The sequence below is a fragment of the Benincasa hispida genome, chromosome 1 (assembly GCF_027475165.1).
Source record: "Benincasa hispida cultivar pf3 chromosome 1, pf3_genome.v1.1, whole genome shotgun sequence".
NCBI lineage: Eukaryota > Viridiplantae > Streptophyta > Magnoliopsida > Cucurbitales > Cucurbitaceae > Benincasa > Benincasa hispida.
Genome location: NC_143478.1, coordinates 69,578,127 through 69,589,917, shown reverse-complemented (window position 1 = coordinate 69,589,917; position 11,791 = coordinate 69,578,127). Strand labels below are relative to the sequence as shown.

The 11,791-nt window shown below is 38.8% G+C and overlaps 1 non-coding gene across 1 annotated transcript; it reads right to left on the bottom strand.

The window, feature by feature from the left end:
• Nucleotides 1-2,734: 2,734 nt before the first annotated feature.
• LOC150038673 (small nucleolar RNA R71) lies at nucleotides 2,735-2,841 on the bottom strand. Its single transcript, XR_016527439.1, has one exon. It is a non-coding gene; the product is annotated as a small nucleolar RNA R71 (small nucleolar RNA).
• Between the last annotated feature and the right edge of the window lie 8,950 nt (nucleotides 2,842-11,791).

The following is an 11,791-nucleotide window of genomic DNA, read 5'->3' as shown; positions in this document are numbered from 1 at the left end:
CAAAGTTAATTTTGAATTATACTCAAAATTAAACTATATAATATGAGAGTATTAATATTTGCATAAGATTCAAATATTAAATTAATATAGATTAATATATATTAAAACTATAGGTTATAATTAATATGAATAAAATTCATATTAAAATATAGGTTATGTGAGAAATGCACATTTAGAATATGATTATAATTAATTAAATTAAATATTGGATATTTAAATTAATTAATTGATTTTATTAAATTAAATTCAATTAAATTCAATTAAATTAATTAAACTCTCCTGCATTGAAGGGGAGTGGGAGAGTGAAGAGAGAGCAATTACCCTCTCCCGTTCTATCTTTAAATCTACAAAATAGTCTGCAGTTAAAGAGGTTGCTGATAACAGACAGAAATGCACGTTATTACAGTGCAAAGATATAAAACAATGCAGGATTGTGACGGTAAAAATATATAATATTGCGTCCAAAAGCTTTACAACATTGCGATCGCATGCGTCCATCACATTAAAACAACTAACTTATGTATTTTATGCAAGAAAATGTATTGACGCAAGAAAAAATTTCGATCCAAAGAAATTAGCGTCCGAGCGCATAAGAGATTGCGACTGCAAGGCTATGCGATCGTTTGTGTTCGTGAAAATCTACTCAAGAAGATGACCGCATAGAGCCGGCGAATCAAGGTGAAAGCTTAATAAATCACAATGAGACAGAAAGCTGATGATGGTTGATTCCGAATTAAGTTGACAAGCCGTTAACGACATACTGTAGCAAATACACCCAACTTTTTGTTGATAAATATTCGGCGTATCAGACAGAGAATTAATGACATTCCATCAGTGCAATCATTCGAGAGAAAAATATTTTCACCCTGTAGCTCTATAAATACCGAAGGCCACCTTTGTTTAAGGAGTTTGGATAGTTCGGTTCTGCTCCTCAGACTTTAGAGTTCTTCTTCACCATATACTTAGATTTTACATACTTAGATGGCAGAAGCGAGTGAAGGGAGATTATGCCAAGAGATTGTCCTGATGAACTCGGAAGAGTGCCGGGAAGTATCGAAAACAGAGAGAGGGCTAACTCTTGCAGAAGCAAGAACATCTTTTGGGTAGAATAGAGATAATTCAGTGTAAAAGCCTTGGGAAGCAAGATATTGCTACCAAGCTCTTTACCCTTATTTTTCCATAGCTATTTTGTATTCTGAACTTATTTATAAAATGGAAATTACATCTTTATATCTGTTCACTCTCTTTACATTACGCATAAGTAGCTAGATCTGTCGAATGGGTTGAGAAACACTTAGCTAGCATAACCTGGGATCTTCACTTTATGCGATCATCTTGTATTATGTATGTGTCATTCGTCCTTTAGAGATACTTGGGAGGGTAGTCTAAGGATAGAATCTAGGCTTGGAAAAGTCAGATTAGAATCTAGGCTCGGGAGAGTCAGATTAGAACCGCATAATCAAGAGATATAAGCTTAGGAATAAGTTCTGTTTGCTATTAACGCATCGCATGCATCCTAGAGATAGGATATGATTGTATACGGTCGCCTCGTACCGGTGTGCATCTTTCATCATCGCATAGGCAAGAAGTAGAGACTTAGAAATAAGCTCCATAGACATCATCACATACATCACATGCATCCTAAAACTAGGAGCTATCGCATTTGCATTGGAAAATGAATTGCAGTCGCATGAGTGTAGCATGATCGCATAGCTTGAACGCATTCTCAGGAAATGCTAGCTAAAGACCTTCTCAACCCGTTGCTCCACATACTCATTGTATCTTTCGCATTATTAGCTCTTTTCTCAAATTTGCCGCATAAACTTTATACCTTAAACTACAAACCAACCCACACATTTATTTATTTGTTACCACAAAGTAATCAAAAAGTACCACCACATATTGTTTCCTTAGTCCCTGTGTTCGACCCTGGGTTTACCAGGGAACTCAGTAGGATTTATACTTGGATCTTGCTGAGAAAACTTGCATGCACAATGCATATTCCACCATCGCATTCTATACCATTATTTCATTGCATTAAACACGCATCAAGTTTTTGGCGCCGTTGCTGGGGACTACGGCAATACATTGTGCTAACGATAACTTTTTGATTTTCTTTGCAGACTCTCCATCTCTATGCACTGCTTCTCCTTAGGTAAGGGAAGAAGCGGGCGTCGTATGAGCGAAGGACAAAATCTTGAGCCCATTTACGAACCAGAGATCGAGAGAACCTTCCAAAGAAGAAGGAGAGACAGCTGCCAACAACAATATCAAGAGAAAGATCCAAACATGGGGGAACAACCAGAAAATAGAGCACCAAATGCAAATAATATCATGGAAAATCCCATCCTATTGGCAAACGACCGCAATAGGCCCATTCGGTACTATGCGTCACCTAACCTCTATGATTTCTCATCAGGAATTATGAGGCCAGCTGTTGATGGATCGAGGTTCGAAATGAAACCAGTGATGTTGCAGATGATCCAAACTGCCAGATAGTTTGGCGGTAGGCGTGGCGAGGATCCGCACGCCCACCTCTGGAGTTTCATTGAGACTGCAACACGTTTGTGTTCCCAAACATCTCCGCTGAGGAGGTTCGATTAACATTGTTTCCATTTTCATTGTGTGACCAGGCACGAAAATGGGCTTATTCTCTCGAACCGGGGAGATTATATCATGGGAACAAGTAGTTGAGAAGTTCATGAAGAAGTACTTCCCTCCGACGGAGAACGCTAGAATGAGGAAGTTGATCACCAATTTTGAACAAAATATTGACGAATCGCTTAGTGATGCCTGGGTGAGGTTTAAGAGGCTGGTAAGAGATTGCCCGCATAATGGCTTACCAGACTGCTTACATATGAAAATTTTCTACCACGGATTAAACCCTACATCATAAACGGCTGCCAATGTGGCAGCAGCTGAAGGTCTACTTGATAAAACATACGATGAGGCCAAGAATATTCTTGATCGCATTTCTAAAAATCATGAAAACTGGAGAGAAAGCGATCAAAGATTGAGAATCAAGGACAATGATGTGAATAATGGGGCCATCGCATCCCTTCAAAGTAAAATGACTGCAATGATGAATTTGATAGAAGGAATCACAATCAGTAACCTAGGAACGCATAGTGGGCAAGTTAATGCAATCAACCAGACGATCGCAAGTTGTGCTACTTGCGGTGAAGGCTATCCAATGGAGGAATGCTCGACAAACCCACAATCAGTCTATTTTGTGAAGAATAATCCGTTTTCCAACACGTACAACCCTGGGTGAAGAAACCACCCCAAATTCACGTGGAAAAATCAACAACAAAATTTTCAATCAGTGTTGTAAAAAGAAGAGCCACCAGGATTTTTCCTGCGAACAAACGATCAGACGCAAAGCCAAGCTAGCAGTTTGCAGGCCCCACAATCTTCATCTTTGGAGTGTTTGTTGAAGCAATATATTGAAAAGAATGAAACAATGCTTCAGAATCAAGCAACGTCTATCCGCAATCTGGAAATTCAGATGGGACAGTTTGCGGGGGAACTCAAGAATAGACCGCAAGGGGCCCCTGCCGAGTTCAATGGAACTCCCACACAACCTAGGGGGTACGGGAAAAGAGCAATGTCAAGTTATGACGTTGTGGAGTGGAAAGACTGTGGTAGAGGAGAAGAAGAAGCCTAGTCGGACTGCTCCAATTGTGATGGAACTGGAGGTTGCAGTGACTCGAGAAGAAATAGAAGAAAAGAAGGTGAAGGAACCAGAGATTATGTCCACCTCGTAGCTGAAAGAATAGAGGACCGTGAGAATAAAAATGTCACCATTCCCCCAAAGACTCAAAAAGAAGAAAAATGATGAGGTACAGTATCAACGCTTCATGGATATGCTGAAATAGTTGCATATTGACATTTCTTTCACTGAGGTGATTGAACAAATGCCCACGTATGCGAAGTTTTGGAAGGATATGGTGACAAAGAAGAAAAGCACTGGTAAGTTCGCAACAGTGGCATTGACGCAAAGTTCAAAATCTATAATTCCACCGAAAATGCGCGACCTTGGAAGTTTCACCATACCCTGCTCCATTGGAGGGTTATACATCGGTCAAGCGCTTTGCAATCTTGGGGCCAGCATCAACTTGATGCCCCTGTCAATTTTCAAGGAGTTGGATGTGGGGCAGCTAGCACCCACGACGGTGACTCTCCAATTAGTGGATAGATCTCTTGTGCATCCAGAAGGGAAGGTGAAGGATGTCCTAGTTATGATTGACCAATTTATATTATCGGCAGACTTCATCATCCTGGACTATGAAGCAGACAAGGATGTACCCATCATCCTGGGGTGACCATTTTTATCCACTGGTCATGCTCAGATTGATGTGTACAAAGGAGAGATCACACTGAGCGTGAATGGACAGAAGCTCAGGTTTGACATTATTCGAGCCATGAAATATTCTGAAGAAGAAGACCTCAATGAATCCGACGATGAACCAAGTTTGAATGAAGAAGAAAAGTCTGAAGATGAAAATGAAGATGAGGATGCGACTGCATCCATAGTAACCTGCAATGCGATCACAGAAAAAACAACCAAAGAAGATGAGATGATCGCATCAAAAGAAGACAAGCTGACAATGAGTGAAGAAAGAAAACCAACAAAACCATCCTTCGAAGAACCACCAACAACAGAGCTGAAGACCCTTTCAAACCACCTGAAGTATGCGTTCCTGGGGCAGAATGAAAAGCTACTTGTAATAATTTCCTCTACACTTAATGAAGATCAAGAAAATGTGCTGCTGAGCATCCTGAGAAAGTATGTAAAAGCAATTGGCTGGACGCTCGCAGACATTAGAGGAATTAGCCCCACTTATTGCATGCACAGGATTCGTCTAGAGGAGAATCACAAAGGATCGATCGAACATCAAGCAGACTCAACCTTGCAATGAAGGAGGTCGTAAAGAAGGAGATAATCAAGTGGTTAGACGCGAAAATTATCTATCTAATAGCCAACAACACATGGGTCAGCCCCGTGCAATGCGTGCTGAAGAAAGGAGGGATGACGGTAGTCCCCAATGCAAATAATGAACTGGTCACCAGATGGCAGATTTGCATGGACTACCGCAAACTGGATGCGGCAACAAAGAAGGATCATTTCCCTTTGCCTTTTATCGACTAGATGCTAGACCGCCTAGCTGAAAATGATTTCTATTGCTTCTTGGATGGATATGCTGGTTATAACCAGATCATGATTGCTCCTGAAGATCAAGAGAAAACCGCATTCACCTGCCCGTATGGAACATTTGCATTTCGACGCATGCCGTTCGGCCTTTGTAATGTGCTGAGCACTTTTTAAAGGTGTATGATGGCCATCTTTTCTGAATATCTTGAAGACTCTATAGAAATTTTCATGGACGACTTCTCGGTGTATGGGCAAACATACGAAGTTTGTCTCAACAATCTGGAGAAGATATTGAAAAGATGTGAAGAGACAAACCTCATACTGAATTGAGAGAAATGCCACTTCATGGTGAAGAAAGGTATTGTGCTTGGGCACAAGGTCTCCAAGGATGGGCTGGAGGTGGACAAGGCAAAAATTGAGGCGATTGAAAAGCTTCCACCTCCAGCGAATGTGAAGGTTGTCAGGAGCTTTTTAGGACATGCTGGCTTTTATAGACGTTTTGTAAAAAACTTTTCAAAGATTGTACGACCACTGAGTGCATTGCTAGAGGCAGAAAGAAAGTTTGACTTTGATGATCAATGCCGCAACACATTAATTATACTGAAGAACGCATTAACAACCGCACCTGTGTTGATCGCACCAGACTGGACCTTTGAATTAATGTGCGATGCAAGCGGTTATGCGATGGGAGCAGTGCTGGCGCAGAAGAAGAAAACAATGCTACACTCTACCGCATATGCGAGTAAAACCTTGAATCCTATTCAAACAAATTACACCACAACAGAAAAAGAATTGCTTGCAGTGATATTTGCATTGGAAAAATTCAGAGCTTATTTGTTGGGAACTAAAGTAATCATTCACACTGACCACTCGGCGATAAAATATTTGATGACAAAGAAAGATGCAAAGTCGAGGTTGATTAGATGGGTTCTCCTCCTCCAGAAATTCGATATGGAAATCATTGATCGCAAGGGGACGGAGAACAAGGTTGCGAACCATTTATCTAGATTAGAAAATCCAGAAGTTGACCGCAACTAGACAGAGGTGAACGCAACTTTCCCAGACGAGCACCTATTTAAGATTGAAGAATTACCATGGTACGCGGACGTGGTCAATTTTCTGGTTTGCGAACAATTTCCTGAAGACTATACAGACCACCAAAAGAGGCGGCTCGGACATGAATGCAGATCATATTATTGGGACGAGCCAAATTTGTATTAGAGAGGGTCAGACCAGATTTTGCGCCTGTGCGTACCGGATGCTACTCACCAATGCATATTATCACAATGTCATGACTCGCCATATGGAGGACACTTTGGAGGCCAACACATAGCAGCTAAAGTGTTACAAAGTGGGTATTATTGGCCAACATTATTTAAGGACGCAAGAGACTATGCGATGAAATGTGACCGGTGCCAATGTACGGGAAACATTTCATGGAAACACGCGATGCCCATGAACATCATCTTAGAATTGGAATTGTTTGACGTCTGGGGCATAGACTTCATGGGACCATTTCTACCATCGAATGGTCACAAATACATTCTGTTAGCCATCGATTATGTTTACAAATGGGTAGAAGCGGTAGCGTGTGATGCAAGCGATGCGACGGTAGTGTCCAAGTTCTTTAAGAAAAATATCTTCACTCGTTTTGGCACTCCACGTGCCATAATAAGTAATGAAGGCTCCCACTTTGTTAATCACATCGTCAACAACTTGCTGCTTAAATATAATATCCTCCATAAGGTGGCCACCGCATACTATCCACAGACAAACGGTCAAGCTAAAGTGTCCAACAGAGAAATCAAGCTAATATTAGAGAAGGTGGTAAAGCCTTCACGAAAAGATTGGGCAACAAAGCTGGACGATGCACTGTGGGCATACAGGACCGCCTATAAGACACCTATAGGCATGTCCCCGTATTCGCTGGTGTTCGGTAAGGCATGTCATCTACCGCTTGAGCTGGAGCACAAAGCACTGTTGGCGGTGAAAAAGCTTAACTTCGACTTAAAGGTTGCAGGGGAAGCAAGGAAACTTCAGTTGGTCGAGCTTGATGAATGGAGAATGCAAGCTTATGAGAATGCCAAATTTTACAAAGAGTGAGCAAAACGTTGGCATGACAAACAGCTATGCGAGAAGAATCTCCACGTCAGACAAAAGGTCTTACCTTTCAATTCGCGGCTATAGCTTTTTACCAGCAAATTAAAGTCACGCTGGTCCGGACCTTTTATAATCAAATAAGTATTCCCACATGGTGCAGTCGAACTAACTAATGAGGAAGGGACTCGTGCATTTAAGGTTAATGGGAAAAGAGTCAAGATATATTGCGGAGGTGATTTTCATCAGGAAAAGACCTCTGTAGACCTAAGAAATCCCAATGAAGAAAAATCGAGCGGTCCCTGCATTGTTATGCGACAGAACCTCATCAGGGGTGTAAATCTTTTGGAATATCCTTTTTCGTACCATTGATTAATGAACTCTCACTACTCTTCTTTTATATTGGTTATCGTTTATCTATCTTTTCTCTTTAAAAAAAAAGAATTTTTTTTTTTGCTAACTCTGTCTTTTATTTGACCCTCTCAATGTTTTCTTTGCAACGATCGTGGTGAACGATTGCAGGGGAGCTACACGAAAGACGCAACTAGCTTATTCCGCCACCGCAATTGAAGAAAGCAATTTGCCACAAAGAAGGATGCATTCACAAATAATGTGAGCGATAGAGTAAATTTGGGGGTTGTATCTTTCCTTGAGTTTGTTTATTCCAAATATTTCTCTATCGCATATCTTTTTAACTTTGATAATTTTATCATTGCATCCTCTTTAGTCGGCGCAATCATTACACATTGATTAATTTAGTAAGTCACCGCATTCTCTCTTTGCCAATTATGATTTCAATGATGAAACACATGCCTTTATTTTGTTCGTATATGCTAAAGTTAACTTAATTTGAGGACAGTCATCTCATGAAATATTTCTAGAAGTTAGTGGTCTGCCAGTTTTCTTTCAAACTAACTTATTACGAAACTTCCTAAGAGCATCGCATGACTTCTTTCAATCTTTCAGCCATGCAGACATTGTCGCGGTTAAATTTGGGGGTGCGGTATTCATTTTCAACCTTGCTATTTTTAGGTTGTCTAAAAAAAACGTTGCAATCGGATCCTATTCGTAGTTGGATGTCCGCTTGAAACCCATGGGGGCAAGCCAAAACGAAGGTAGGAATCATGATCAACGCATAAATAAAATGATCGCAACTCCGCTACCAAATGGGCATGAGTTTAGACTGAGAAAGAGTGCCTTGCTCGTAGTTGGATGTCCGCATGACACACGTGGGGGCAAGTCAAAACGAAGGCTAGCACTTGGATCCGCGCAAGGTCATAGAGAAAATATATATGTCTAAAATACGCAAGGATAAAAAATCATTTGAAAATACCCCAGTTGAAAAACTTTTTTTTATGAAATAAATCATGCGATGCCCTAGAATCTAGTAAAGTTTTTTTTGAAGGTTAAACTTGCGATCCCTAAATTTTAGAAATATTTCAAGAAGAGACCTGGATAAGAATTGAGGAGATTTTGGTGCATAGGATTGGAATAAGGCAACCTTGAGAAATCTAGGAAAGAAGAAGGCGGTCGACTTTCTAAAGAAAATCTTTAGTCTATGCTTGAGGACAAGCATTGTTTAAAATTTGGGGGTATGATAACGGACATAAATGCATGTTATTACAATGTAAAGATATAAAACAATGCAGGATCGCGACGGTAAAAATATATAATATTGCGTCCAAAAGCATTAATTTTACAACATTGCGATCCCATGCGTCCATCGCATTAAAATAGCTAACTTATGTATTTTATGCAGGAAAATGCATTGACGCAAGAAAAAATTGCGATCCAAGGAAATTAGCGTCCGAGCGCATAAGAGATTGCGACCGCAAGGCTATGTGATCATTTGCGTTCGTGAAAATCTGCTCAAGAAGATGGCCGCATAAAGCCGACGCATCAAGGTGAAAGCTTAATAAATCATGATGGGACAGAAAGCTGATGACAGTCGATTTTGAATTAAGTTGACAAGCCGTTAACGACATACTGTAGCAAGTACACTCAACTTTTCGGTGACAAATATTTGATGCATTAGATAGAGAATTAATGACATCCCATCAGTGCAATCATTCGAGAGAAAAAGCTTTTCACCCTGAAGCTTTATAATACTGAAGGCCACCTTCGTTTAAGGAGTTTAGATAGTTCAGTTATGCTCCTCAGACTTTAGAGTTCTTCTTTACCATATACTTACATTTTACATACTTAGAAGGCGGAAGTGAGTGAAGGGAGATTATGCCGAGAGATCATCATGGTGAACTTGGAAGAGTACCGGGAAGCATAGAAAACAGAGAGAGGGCCAACTCTTGCAAAAGCAAGAACAACTTTTGGGCAGAATAAAGATAACTCAGTGTAAAGGCCTTGGGAAGCAAGATATTGCTACTAGGCTCTTTACCCTTATTTTTCCATAGCCATTTTGTATTCTGAACTTATTTATAAATGAAAATTGCATCTTTATATCTGTCCACTCTCTTTACATTACGCATGAGTAGCTAAATTTGTCGAATGGGTTGAGAAGCACTTAGCTAGCATAACCTAGGATCTTCACTTTATGCGATCATCTTGTATTATGTATGCGTCATTCGTCCTTTAGAGATACTTGGGAGGGTAGTCTAAGGATAGAATCTAGGCTTGGAAAAGTCAGATTAGAATCTAGGCTCGGGAGATTCAGATTAGAACCGCATAATCAAGAGATAGAAACTTAGGAATAAGTTTTGTTTGCTATTAATGCATCGCATGCATCCTAGAGATAGGATATGATTGTATGCGGTCACCTTGTACCTGTGTACATCTTTCATCATCGCATAGGCAAGAAGTAAAGACTTAGGAATAAGCTCTATAGACATCATCACTCGCATGCATTCTAAAACTAGGAGCTATCGCATTTGCATTGGAAAATGAATTGTTGTCACATGAGTGTAGCATGATCGCATAGCTTGAACGCATTCTCAGGAAACGCTAGCTAAAGACCTTCTCAACCCATTCCTCTGCATACTCATTGTATCTTTCACATTATTAGCTATTTTCTCAAATCTGCCGCATAAACTTTATACCTTAAACAACACACCAACCCACACATTGATTTATTTGTTACCGCAAAGTAAACGAAAAGTTCCACTGCATACTATTTCCTTAGTCCCTGTGTTCAACCCTGGGCTTACTAGGTAACTCAATAGGATTTATACTTGAATCTTGCCGAGAAAACTTGCATGCACAACGCATATTCCCTCATCGCATTCTACACCATTATTTCATCGCATTAAACACGCATCAGTTGTTTGAGTGAGATTCACGTAAAAAAAGTTATAGTTTCTCACTCTCTCACATACAATCTGACCATCTCTCACACTCTCAAAGAAAAGTGTTCTTTGTGTTGTTCTCTTCATTTCCACAAGGTTCCCACAAACTCTTCCTTGTCCAAGAGAAGTAGAGAAGTCTCTTTTGGTAGTGTCCTACACGTGGAATCGGTTCGTGAAGTGCTTTGAGGATTTAATTTTTTAGAAGTGAAGGTTGTTCTTCAAAGGTAATATCCTTTTCCCTTAAATATTTTAATAGCATGTTTAATCTTGTTTCTTTGTTACTATTCTCTCTAAGATTCATATAACATAATTGAGGCAAACAGTGATCGCACGCTTCCGCACAAGGAATTCAATTCCTTCACTATATACTATCTAAAAGGGGCTATATGGGAGAAAATTTTGATTTTCCCTTTTGCCCCTTTTAATTGATGATTGATTATCCTTTTGTCTTTGAAAATTAAATCTATTTCATTGAAATTTCTTACAATGATTTGTATCTTTCTTAAGTACAATGATTGAATTCTTAGAAAAATTCCAAAAACAAAAACAACTTTTTGAAAATTAATTTTTTTAGTTCTCAAAATTTTACTTAGTTTTTCAAATCATTGGTGAAAAGTCGATAACTATTGAAGAAATTTGATGCAGAAGTAGTGTCCATAGGCTTAAGTTTCAAAAAAAAAAAAAAAATAGTTATTAAACGGTGCTTAAATTATTAAAAATAATTTTTTCTCTATTTTTCAACATCCCACATAAGACACAAAAAAAAAAAAAATATATTAAAAAAACTTTTTTTCCCTATTTTTGTGCATCACACATGAAAAAGAAAAACTCCCTATTCTTAACCTTCATACTTTTAAAAGAAAGAAAAAAACAATTTATCTATAATTCACATCAAAAGAAAGAAAAATTTTAAAAAATCACATTTGATCTCTAATATCTACTCCACGTTAATTAAAGAGAAAAAATTTAAAAAAAAATCACATTTTATCTCTAATAATCTCTATTTCATTGTAAATAAAAGGGAAATATATTTTTAAAAAATTACCTTTTATCTCTAATAATTTCTACTTCATATTATTTTTTTCCATAAAAATCATACTTTATCGATAATGTCTACTTCACCCAAAATAGAGGGGAAAAAACCTAATAAATGATATCTTAGTTAATTTCACCTTAAATCGTTAGACAATCTCATTATAAATAGTTATTCACGTTTAATTATAGTACTTAAAAATAATAATAA